Source organism: Lipotes vexillifer, unplaced genomic scaffold (assembly GCF_000442215.2).
Source record: "Lipotes vexillifer unplaced genomic scaffold, Lipotes_vexillifer_v1.1 scaffold1224, whole genome shotgun sequence".
Classification (NCBI taxonomy): domain Eukaryota; kingdom Metazoa; phylum Chordata; class Mammalia; order Artiodactyla; family Lipotidae; genus Lipotes; species Lipotes vexillifer.
Genome location: NW_006797778.1, coordinates 166201 through 179426, shown reverse-complemented (window position 1 = coordinate 179426; position 13226 = coordinate 166201). Strand labels below are relative to the sequence as shown.

The 13226-nt window shown below is 39.4% G+C and overlaps 1 pseudogene; it reads right to left on the bottom strand.

Annotated features, from left to right (window-relative positions):
• Window positions 1-10887: 10887 nt before the first annotated feature.
• On the bottom strand, window positions 10888-12370 carry LOC103089421 (BTB/POZ domain-containing protein 3 pseudogene; annotated as a pseudogene).
• Window positions 12371-13226: the final 856 nt, after the last annotated feature.

Sequence of the window (13226 nt, the reverse complement as noted above, 5' to 3'; positions counted from 1 at the left end):
CAAGACAGGAACACAACCACATCCATTAGCAGAGAGGCAGCCTAAAATCATACTAAGTTCACAGACACCCCAAAAAGCACCAGCAGCCCTTCCCACCAGAAAAACAAGATCCAGCCCCACCCATCAAAACACAGGCATTAGTCCCCTCCACCAGGAAGCTTACACAACCCACTGAACCAACCTTACCCAATGAGGGCAGACACCAAAAACAACGGGAACTACAAACTGGCAGCCTGAGAAAAGAAGACTCCAAACACAGTAAGTTAAACAAAATAAGAAGACAGAGAAGTATGCAGAAGATGAAGGAGCAAGGTAAAAACCCACCAGAACAAACAAATGAAGAGGAAATAGGCAGTCTACCTGAAAAAGGATCCAGCGTAATGATAGTGAAGATGATCCAAAATCTTGGAAATAGAATGGAGAAAATACAAGAAACGTTTAACAAGGACCTAGAAGAACTAAAGAGCAAACAAACAGTGATGAACAACACAATAAATGAAATGAAAAATTTGCTAGAAGGAATCAATAGCATTCTGAGGCAGAAGAATGGATAAGTGACCTGGAAGTTAAAAGAGTGGAAATAACTACCACAGAGCAAATTAAAGAGAAAAGAATGAAAAGAATTGAGGACAGGCTCAGAGACCTCTGGGACAATATAAAACACACCAACATAAGAATTATAGGGGTACCAGAAGAAGAGAGAAAGAAAGGGTCTGAGAAAATATTAGAAGAGATTATAGTTGAAAACTTCCCTAAAGTGGGAAAGGAAATAGTCAATCAAGTCCAGGAAGCACAGAGAGTCCCATACAGGATAAATCCAAGAAGAAACACGCCAAGACACATATTAATCAAGCTATCAAAAAATAAATACAAAGAAAAAATATTCAAAGCAACAAATAATATGCAAGGGAATCTCCATAAGGTTAACAGCTGATCTTTCAGCAGAAACTCTGCAAGCCAGAAGGGAGTGGCAGGACATATTTAAAGTCATGAAACGGAAAAACCTACAACCAAGATTACTCTACCCAGCAAGTATCTCATTCAGATTCGACAGAGAGATTAAAACCTTTACAGACAAGCAAAAGTTAACAGAATTCAGCACCACCAAACTAAGCTTTACAACAAATGCTAAAGGAACTTCTCTAGGCAGGAAACACAAGAGAAGGAAAAGACCTACAAAAACAAACCCAAAACAATTAAGAAAACTGGTAATCGGAACATACATATCAATAATTACCTTAAATGTAAATGGATTAAATGCTCCAGCCAAAAGACACAGACTGGATGAATGGATACAAAAACAAGACCCATAGATATGCTGTCTACAAGAGACCCACTTCAGACCTAAGGACACATACAGACTGAAAGTGAGGGGATGGAAAAAGATATCCCATGGAAATGGAAATCAAAAGAAAGCTGGACTAGCAATTCTCGTATCACACAAAATAGAGTTTAAAATAAAGACTATTAGAAGAGACAAAGAAGGACACTACATAATCATCAAGGGATCAATCCAAGAATAATATATAACAATTGTAAATATTTATTTACCCAACATAAGAGCACCTCAGTACATGAGGCAAATGCTAACAGCCATAAAAGGGGAAATCGACGGTAACACAATAATAGTAGGGGACTTTAACACCCCACTTTCACCAATGGACAGATCATCCAAAATGAAAATAAATAAGGAAACACAAGCGTTACACGATATTAAAGAAGATGGACTTAATTGATATTTATAGGACATTCCATCAAAAAACACCAGAATACACTTATTTCCCAAGCGCTCATGGAACATTCTCCAAAAGAGATCATCTCTTGGGTTACAAATCAAGCCTTGGTAAATATAAGAAAATTGAAATCATATCAAGTATCTTTTCCTACCACAAGGCTATGAGATTAGATATCAATTACAGGAAAAAAACTGTAAAAAAAAATACAAGCACATAGAGGCTAAAAAATACACTACTAAATAACCAAGAGATCACTGAAGAAATCAAAGAGGAATCAAAAAACACCTAGACACAGATGACACAATGACCACACAATGACCCAAAACCTGTGGGATGCAGCAAAATCACTTCTAAGAGGGAAGCTTAGAGCAATACAATCCTACCGCAAGAAACAAGAAACATCTCAAATAAACAACTTAACCTTACACCTAAAGCAATAAGAGAAAGAAGAATAAAATAACCCCAAAGTTAGCAGAAGGGAAGAAACACGCCAAGACACATATTAATCAAGCTATCAAAAAATAAATACAAAGAAAAAATATTCAAAGCAACAAATAATATGCAAGGGAATCTCCATAAGGTTAACAGCTGATCTTTCAGCAGAAACTCTGCAAGCCAGAAGGGAGTGGCAGGACATATTTAAAGTCATGAAACGGAAAAACCTACAACCAAGATTACTCTACCCAGCAAGTATCTCATTCAGATTCGACAGAGAGATTAAAACCTTTACAGACAAGCAAAAGTTAACAGAATTCAGCACCACCAAACTAAGCTTTACAACAAATGCTAAAGGAACTTCTCTAGGCAGGAAACACAAGAGAAGGAAAAGACCTACAAAAACAAACCCAAAACAATTAAGAAAACTGGTAATCGGAACATACATATCAATAATTACCTTAAATGTAAATGGATTAAATGCTCCAGCCAAAAGACACAGACTGGATGAATGGATACAAAAACAAGACCCATAGATATGCTGTCTACAAGAGACCCACTTCAGACCTAAGGACACATACAGACTGAAAGTGAGGGGATGGAAAAAGATATCCCATGGAAATGGAAATCAAAAGAAAGCTGGACTAGCAATTCTCGTATCACACAAAATAGAGTTTAAAATAAAGACTATTAGAAGAGACAAAGAAGGACACTACATAATCATCAAGGGATCAATCCAAGAATAATATATAACAATTGTAAATATTTATTTACCCAACATAAGAGCACCTCAGTACATGAGGCAAATGCTAACAGCCATAAAAGGGGAAATCGACGGTAACACAATAATAGTAGGGGACTTTAACACCCCACTTTCACCAATGGACAGATCATCCAAAATGAAAATAAATAAGGAAACACAAGCGTTACACGATATTAAAGAAGATGGACTTAATTGATATTTATAGGACATTCCATCAAAAAACACCAGAATACACTTATTTCCCAAGCGCTCATGGAACATTCTCCAAAAGAGATCATCTCTTGGGTTACAAATCAAGCCTTGGTAAATATAAGAAAATTGAAATCATATCAAGTATCTTTTCCTACCACAAGGCTATGAGATTAGATATCAATTACAGGAAAAAAACTGTAAAAAAAAATACAAGCACATAGAGGCTAAAAAATACACTACTAAATAACCAAGAGATCACTGAAGAAATCAAAGAGGAATCAAAAAACACCTAGACACAGATGACACAATGACCACACAATGACCCAAAACCTGTGGGATGCAGCAAAATCACTTCTAAGAGGGAAGCTTAGAGCAATACAATCCTACCGCAAGAAACAAGAAACATCTCAAATAAACAACTTAACCTTACACCTAAAGCAATAAGAGAAAGAAGAATAAAATAACCCCAAAGTTAGCAGAAGGAAAGAAATCATAAAGATCAAATCAGAAATAAATGAAAAAGAAATGAAGGAAACAATAGCAAAGTTCAGTAAAACTAAAAGCTGGTTCTTTGAGAAGATAAATAAAATTTTTAAACCACTAGCCACATTCAGCAAGAAAAAAAGGAAGAAGACTCAAATCAAGAGAATTTGAAATGAAAAAGGAGAAGTAACAACTGACACTGCAGAAATACAAAGGATCATGAGAGATTACTACAAGCAACTCTATACCAATAAAATGAACAACCTGGAAGAAATGGACAAATGCTTAGAAAAGCACAATCTTCTGAGACTGAACCAGGAAGAAATAGAAAATATAAACAGACCAATCACAAGCACTGAAATTGAAACTGTGATTTAAAATATTCCAACAAACAAAAGCCCAGGACCAGATGGCTTCACAGGCGAATTCTATCAAACATTTAGAGAAAAGCTAACAGCTATCCTTCTCAAAACCTTCCAAAATATAGCCGAGGGTGGAACACTCCGAAACTCATGCTATAAGCCCACCATCACCCTGATACCAAAACTAGGCAAAGATGTCTCAAAAAAAGAAAACTACAGGCCAATATCACTGATGAACACAGATGCAAAAATCCTCAACAAAATACTAGCAAACAGAATCCAACAACACATTACAAGGATCATACACCATGATCAAGTGGGGTTTATCCCAGGAATGCAAGGAGTCCTCAATATACGCAAATCAATGTGATAAACCATATTAACAAATTGAAGGTGAAAAAACATATGGTCATCTCAATAGATGCACAAAAATCTTTCGACAAAATTCAACACCCATTTATGATAAAAAACTCTCTGGAAAGTAGGCATAGAGAGAACTTACCTCAACATAATAAAGGCCATATATGACAAACCCACAACCAACATCGTTCTCAGTGGTGAAAAACTGAAACCGTTTCCACTAAGATCTGGAACAAGACAAGGCTGTCCACTCTCACCACAATTATTCAACATAGTTTTGGAAGTTTTAGCCACAGCAATCAGAGAAGAAAAAGAAATAAAAGGAATCCAAACCAGAAAAGAAGAAGTAAAGCTGTCACTGTTTGCAGATGACCTGATACTATACAAAGAGAACCCTAAAGATGCTACCAGAAAACTACTAGAGCTAATCAATGAATTTGGTAAAGTAGCAGGATACAAAATTAATGCACAGAAATCTCTTGCAGTCCTATACACTAAGGATGAAAATTCTGAAAGAGAAATTAAGGAAACACTCCCATTTACCATTGCAACAAAAAGAACAAATACCTAGGAATAAACCTACCTAAGGAGACAAAAGACCTGTATGCAGAAAACTATAAGACACTGGTGAAAGAAATTAAAGATGATACAAACAGATGGAGAGATATACCATGTTCTCGGATTGGAAGCATCAACACAGTGGAAATGACTATACTACCCAAAGCAATCTACAGATTCAATGCAATCCCTATCAAACTACCAATGGCATTTTTCACAGAACTAGAACAAAACATTTCACAATCTGTATGGAAACAAAAGACCCCAAATAGCCAAAGCAATTTTGAGAAAGAACAATGGAGCTGGAGGAATCAGGCTCCCTGACTTCAGACGATACTAAAAAGCTACAGTAATCAGGACAGTATGGTACTGGCACAAAAACAGAAATATAGATCAATGGAACAGGATAGAAAGCACAGAGATAAACACACGTCCATATGTTCACCTTACCTTTGATAAAGGAGGCAAGAATATACAATGGAGAAAGAGAGTCTCTTCAATAAGTGGTGCTGGGAAAACTGGACAGCTACATGTAAAAGAATGATATTAGAACACTCGCTAACGCCATACACAAAAGTAAACTCAAAATGGATTAAAGACCTAAATGTAAGGCCAGACACTATCAAACTCTTAAAGGAAAACATAGGCAGAACACTCTATGACATACATCACAGCAAGATCCTTTTTGACCCACCTCCTAGTGAAATGGAAATAAAAACGAAAATAAACAAATGGGACCTAATGAAACTTAAAACCTTTTGCACAGCAAAGGAAAACATAAACAAGACGAAAAGACGACCCTCAGAAGGGGAGAAAATATTTGCAAACTAAGCCACTGACAGAGGATCAATATCCAAAATATACAAGCAGCTCATGCAGCTCAATATCAAAAAAACAAACAACCCAATCCAAAAATGGGCAGAAAACCTAAATAGACATTTCTCCATAGAAGATATACAGATTGCCAACAAACACATGAAAGGATGCTCAGCATCACTAATCATTAGAGAAATGCAAATCAAAACTACAGTGAGGTACCACCTCACACCAGTCAGAATGGCCATCATCAAAAAATCTACAAACAGTAAATGCTGACGAGGGTGTGGAGAAAAGGGAACCCTCTTGCACTGTTGGTGGGAATGTAAAGTGATACAGCCACTATGGAGAACAGTATGGCGGTTCCTTAAAAAACTAAAAATAGAACTATGACCCAGCAATTCCGCTACTGGGCATATACCCTGAGAATACCCTAATTCAAAAAGAGTCATGTACCACAATGTTCATTGCAGCTCTATTTACAATAGCCAGGACATGGAAGCAACCTAAGTGTCCATCGACAGATGAATGGCTAAATAAGATATGGCACATAATACAATGGAATATAACTCAGCCATAAAAAGAAACAAAATTGAGTTATTTGTAGTGAGGTAGATGGACCTAGAGTCTGTGATACAGAGTGAAGTAAGTCAGAAAGAGAAAAACAAATACCGTATGCTAACACATATATATGGAATCTAAAAAAAAAAAAATGGTTCTGAAGAACCTAGGGACAGGACAGGAATAAAGATGCAGACGTAGAGAATGGACTTGAGGACACGAGGTGGGGGAAGGGTAAGCTAGGATGAAGTGAGAGAGTGTCATGGACATATATACACTACCAAATGTAAAATAGATAGCTAGTGGGAAGCAGCCGCATAGCACAGGGAGATCAGCTCAGTGCTTTGTGACCACCTAGAGGGGTGGGATAGGGAGGGTGGGAGGGAGATGCAAGAGGGAGGAGATATGGTAATATATGTGTATGTATAGCTGATTCACTTTGTTATAAAGCAGAAAGTAACACACCATTTTAAAGCAATTATACTCCCAATAAAGATGTTAAAAAAATAAATAAAATAAAAATACAGTACAGTTAACATTCAACATGAAGTACTTCATATTTATATATTTTTCCTTCATAAATAATGCTTTAAGCTACTGAATTCAAGCACTCTGATGCACAAGTGGCTAGTGTCTTGAATTAGCAAGCTTATTTAAACACCTTTAAAAAAAGACAATTCAGTGCAATAGTAATGTAGAAATTAGACCATTTACTTAAATACTATATTAAGATATGCTTAAAGAATGTTACATTAGGATGGCTAGCCTAGTTCCCCTTATCCCCAGGATATGAACAACGATGAAGTTTGCCAGATACATTGGGAAAAGCATCTACAGGGAATTGTTTAATAAAGTTGCGTTTATTTATTTATTTTTTATTTTTTATTTTTTTAACATCTTTATTGGGGTATAATTGCTTTACAATGGTGTGTTAGTTTCTGCTTTATAACAGAGTGAGTCAGTTATACATATATATATGTTCCCATATCTCTTCCCTCTTTGTCTCCCTCCCTCCCACCCTCCCTATCCCACCCCTCCAGACAGCCACAAAGAACCGAGCCGGTTTCCCTGTGCCATGCGGCTGCTTCCCACTGGCTATCTACCTTACGTTTGTTAGTATATATATGTCCATGTCTCTCTCTCGCCCTAACACACCTCACCCTTCCCCCTCCCCATATCCTCAAGTCTGTTCTCCAGTAGGTCTCTGTCTTTATTCCTGTTTTACCCCTAGGTTCTTCATAACATTTTTTTTTCTTAAATTCCATATATATGTGTTAGCATACGGTATTTGTCCTTCTCTTTCTGACTTACTTCACTCTGTATGACAGACTCTAGATCTATCCACCTCATTACAAATAGCTCAATTTCGTTTCTTTTTATGGCTGAGTAATATTCCATTGTATATATGTGCCACATCTTCTTTAACCATTCATCCAACGGCAGGCACTTAGGTTGTTTCCATCTCCGGGCTATTGTAAATAGAGCTGCTATGAATATTTTGGTACATGACTCTTTCTGAATTCTGGTTTCCTCAGGGTATATACCTAGTAGTGGGATTGCTGGGTCATATGGTAGTTCTATTTGTAGTTTTTTAAGGAACCTCCATACTGTTCTCCATAGTGGCTGAACCAATTCACATTCCCACCAGCAGTGCAAGAGTGTTCCCTTTTCTCCACACCCTCTCCAGCATTTATTGTTTCTAGATTTTTTGATGATGGCCATTCTGACTGGTGTGAGATGATATCTCATTGTAGTTTTGATTTGCATTTCTCTAATGATTAATGATGTTGAGCATTCTTTCATGTGTTTGTTGGCAGTCTGTATATCTTCTTTGGAGAAATGTCTATTTAGGTCTTCTGCCCATTTTTGGATTGGGTTGTTTATTTTTTGGTTATTGAGCTGCATGAGCTGCCTGTAAATTTTAGAGATTAATCCTTTGTCAGTTGATTCATTTGCAAATATTTTCTCCCATTCTGAGGGCTGTCTTTTGGTCTTGTTTATGGTTTCCTTTGCTGTGCAAAAGCTTTGAAGTTTCATTAGGTCCCATTTGTTTATTTTTGTTTTTATCTCCATTACTCTAAAGTTGCGTTTATACACTACAGTTGCCTGCCTTGTCAGAACAATGGTTTCTAGTTTTAAGAGGTACAGAATTCGAGATTACCAAAGAAAATAAAGCAAGTATATTAGCCTTAATTCCATGTCGTTGAAAATGCAGAAGGGAGAATAGGATTTAAAAGATAAAATTTTCTTGTTTCAAATACAATTTTCAAATTTAACCCACAGCTCTTGGCACCAGCCAATCAGATTACGGATGGGTTTTGTTTTGTTTTCTTTTTCAGCTGATAGTAATTAACATAAAATTAAGTTCTTCCACACCTAGTGTACAGATCTCACACAGCTCCCACCCAGCAGTTCCCCAGCCTCTGGTGGGCAGCTACGAACAGGAGCACTGACCGTGGGTGTTACTGAATGAACAATCTTCACTCTAAGGTTATCACACCCACCGCAACAATCTGATATGATGAAATTAGTGCTAAATAAAGTTTCTTCTCCTCTGGCTTAAAAATGAGTCCCTTCCAATCAGGTATATAGTCTACCAATTTGCAAGGTAACTATGAGTTACCAAAATGTTTAACCATAATTTATAAATAAAACCCTTTGTAGAAGTATTTTTTAAATTGAAAATGTACCTTTATTTCACAGTTTGCCAAAACTACTCTCTGTCATCTTGCTAATAAGAAATAATTGTTAGATAATTTTGGAAAGTTGTCCTGGGAATACTCATCTATAATCACCGTAATAGCTTTTGATCATCTACGCTGACATAGGGAACGGTAAAGGTGATTAAAACATTTCCCATAATCCAGTGTTCTCCTCCGTCAGGGAAGCCGGCCAAAGCAACGAGCCCACGTCTACAGGGGGCGAGGTGGCCCAGAAGCACAGGTAATCACTCACTGGGGCTCAGCTGGGGCCAGCAGGGGGACCATTTCTGTCCCAGCCCTCCCTGACCAGGCAGGGAGGAGACAGTTCCTGAGCTGGCACGCACCTGAATGCGCATGGGCACCCACGCAGACACCCACCCCAGGACTAACCCCTGCTCCAGAGCCAGCTTCTAGCTCACAGAGCAGGAGAAGGAGGCAGCCAGCGACCACACTCGGGGTGGCGGGGAAGCCATCTCAGGATCACGCTGGGCAGAAAAGCTGCCCAGAAACACATGGATACTTCAACTGGGAGTGAACACAGTGGACACCACCAGGGTCATGGGCACTAAGCCAGCACAAGCCTTCGCTGAAGGAGAATGTTTTGATGAGCTTTTCCCTCCTTTGTGTACATTATCCATGGACAAATAAGAGAGCTGGATGTGATGCTGAGGCAGTGAATATTAGGTATCATCAAGAGTATCGTTCTAGACCATTTTCTAAAAACCCTGCAGGCATATATTGGCACTTTAAGATGGCCAGAGGCCAGATTCTAGCAGTCTAGGAACAGGACAGAATTATAATTAACTAAGAAGATACAATGTGGTCAAAGTAGATCCGGTGAAGTATATTTCAGGGAAAAAAATCAATGAATAAAAGTATCTTATTACATTAACATGTGGTGCTACAAAACTAATTGTTTTTCCATTCATCTAAAGAATCGTTTGGTCCTCTTTTCATGGGAAAAAGGGAATAGGAATTCTATACAGTACAACTTTTGAAAACCTGCAAATGGCAGGGATCAGAAGCTAAACAGGGGAAAAAGAGTCTGACTTTTCTGAACTCTGTATTATAATATGCCATCAATTAAACTATTTGTCGTATGGGGCTTTTTAAGGCTTCTTTTTAAAACCATTTTAGTTTAAATTAATAGTCCTGCAACTTTTTTCTAATGACAATAAAATTTTATAATTTAGTTACTTCTAAAAGAAGTCTCTTTACTGCAACTTTTTGTCTTCTAAACTAAAAGAATATAAATCTGTTTGTAGCAAAAAGTCATGACCTAAAGCTTGCAATTTCTTACTTTACATTGACACTTTGCAATTTAAAATTTAACAGTCTTACGAATTTAGGATTTAAGAAAAAGCAATGCCCAAAAGTAAAATATTTAAAAGGAAATAAAATAAGAAGGTAAACATGACTACTGTCTACTTTCTAAATTATTACTTATTATCAAGCAGAACGTCTTTCAAAATTGTACAATGAGGTTTATCGTTTTGGGGGGGAGGGAGGGGTTCTGTTTAAAAATAATTCTTGTTATTGTTATTTTAGACTATTTATTCCTACTTAAAATAAAGCCCCAAAGAGAATTTGAAGTGATCCAAAAATTTTCCTAAGAGGGACAAAACTGGGAGGTCAGTGGGGCAGTTGGAAAAGAACGCAAAATCTCCCCAGATGTATAAACGCAACTCTAAGAACCACAAGCCTTGATGAGAACTTGGCTCTTTTAGGCATAGAGTTAAAAGCTGAACGCTGCATTTTTGCCTGTACATAATTAAAAGGTTGAAAGAAATTAGAATCTGCCTACAGCTCCATTCGTTACAAATTACCTGCGCTGATCGCATATCTGCAGCTGAGCTAAGCATCAAGCAAGTAGGAGCGTGGTGTGCACCTCAGAGCCCGCACTGCTCCAGGAAGCGTGCTCAAGCGTAGAATATAAATTCGGGGATCTGCTCCACCCCCCCTGCACCCCGGTGCCACTGACGGTGACTTTGCCACACTGAACTTCCGTCATGCCTTCCTGTCCAAAGCAGCTGAGCTCATTACCATCCGGGATCACGCAGGCCGTGTAGAAGGTGTCCTGCTTAGTCTGCACCGGGTACTCAAACCACACGGGGAAGGTGTTGCTGGAGCCGTCTGAGAAGTACTTGCTCAAGTTCTGCCCCAGGACGACGCCCTGCCGCTTGAGTTCGATTTTGGCGCTGTACTCGGCCGAGCCGCAGCTGGAGCCGTGCAGCCCGAAGCCCGCGATGAACACCCTCTTGTCGACGGCGAACTGGATGCTGTCGCAGCGGCCCTGGTAGCGCCACTGGTTGCTCCGGTAGGCGCACAACTGGAAACGGTGGCAGCGCTGGGGGATGAGGCCCTTGCGGGCTTTGCAGCTCGGGCTTCTTGGCCGCGGTGTACCAGAGGAAGATGTCGTTGGTCTCGTTCAGAGTTAAGACTCCGGACTGCGCAGAACCGTTTGCAAAATCGTCCAGGGCCATGGTCGGGATGTGGATCAAGTAAAGCGCCTTCCCGAGGACTCTGCGCTTGTTTTCAGTGCTCAAAGCCAGATCTTGTCGCTGGCATTCCACTTCAGTCCAGCTGAGAGCTGCCTCAAAAACCACAATTTCTTTGGCATTCACTTTCCCTGCGGAGGATACTTTCTAGTGTCTGGAAGTCAATATCGCAGAACCCCTCAGACTTGAGAGCGAGCTCGGCCTGGGCGTCAATCACCTCCCAGCACCGCTGGGTCAGGCCCGGCTCCTCAAACAGGCAGCTCTGGGACAGGAGGCCACAGGCGTTCTTGGCGCTCAGGCTGGTCTCCAGGAGATTGATGCAGGCCCGGGCGAGGTGAGGGACGATGTACTTTTGGGCAGCATAAAGAGTGGCCAAGACTGTGACAGCAGCCAAGTCCATTTCATCACAATAGATGTATTTCAGCATAGCGAGAAAAGCAGCAGGGTCGACATCTGGTATACGGATCTCACCTTTGTCTTCGGCAAGTTCTCCGTAAAACATTGCATGGAACACGGAGCTCCCAACAGCTAAAACATATTAGTGTCCTGGCAACCGCTGCATCCCACCTGGTGGCCCAACCACAAAATGTACATCTGCCATCAAATCATTATTGAACATCACCTCATTTCTCTCTCTAATGGTGGGATAAAGACCCTGCCAATTCGGGGCTGGAATAAGGTTGTTGTTACTGAGATTCTGCTGGTGGTACTGATGGACACTGATGCTGCTGGAGTTGGCTGGTTTTCTTCGGCGGAATATATCAGCAGCCATCTTCTTTTTAGTCTTCAAGGTAATTACTTCATAACAAACTGGAGGCGACTTGCTGCTGCTGCTGCCGGGACTTTTTTTCTTCGAGCTCTTCTTAGACCTGTTCTTTACCGTCTCGCTCGCGGTCCTTGTTGCCTCAGGCAGCGCCCACCGTCTGCACTGCTTACCACTTGCTGCCTCAGCCCAGTGCCCGCTCCTCGGGCCCCGTCCCGGGCACTCTGGGATCCAGCACCCGGCGGGGCTCGGCGGGCACCCGCACGCTGCATTCCTTTTTTTTTTTTTTAGATTTTGCATATAAGCGATATCATATGATATTTGTCTTTCTCTGTCTGACTTACTTCACTTAATACGATAATCTCCAGGTCCATCCATGTTGCTGCAAATGGCATTATTTCATTCTTTTTAATGGCTTAGTAATATTCCATTGTATATATGCATTTTTTTTTTTTAAGATTTTTTTTTTTTATGTGGACCATTTTTTTAAAGTCTTTACTTGTTACAATATTGCTTCTGCTTTATGTTTTGGTTAATTGGCCACGAGGCATGTGGGATCTTAGCTCCCCCGCCAGGGATCGAACCCACACCCCCTGCATTGGAAGGTGAAGTCTTAACCACTGGACCTCCAGGGAAGTCCCATGAATTGCATTCTTAAAATTACATATTCTAATTGGCTGTTACTGATGTATTAGAATATTGTTGATTTTTAAATTTTATTTTTATCCACTAAACTTGTTGCAATTTCTTAATAGTTCTAATAGCTTTTTGAGTCTCTTGAATTTTCTATGTAAGCAATTATACTTTCTGAAAATAATGACAATTTAACTTCCTCCTTTTGATTCTTAAAACCACATTACTCTTCCTTGTCTGCTGCATTGCTTACAACCTCTAATACCACGTTAACTCCAGTGGAAACAGTCTTATCTAGTTAATTTAAAGGAACACATATATCACTAGTTAGTATCATATTCGCTGTAGTTGTTTGAACTTGTGT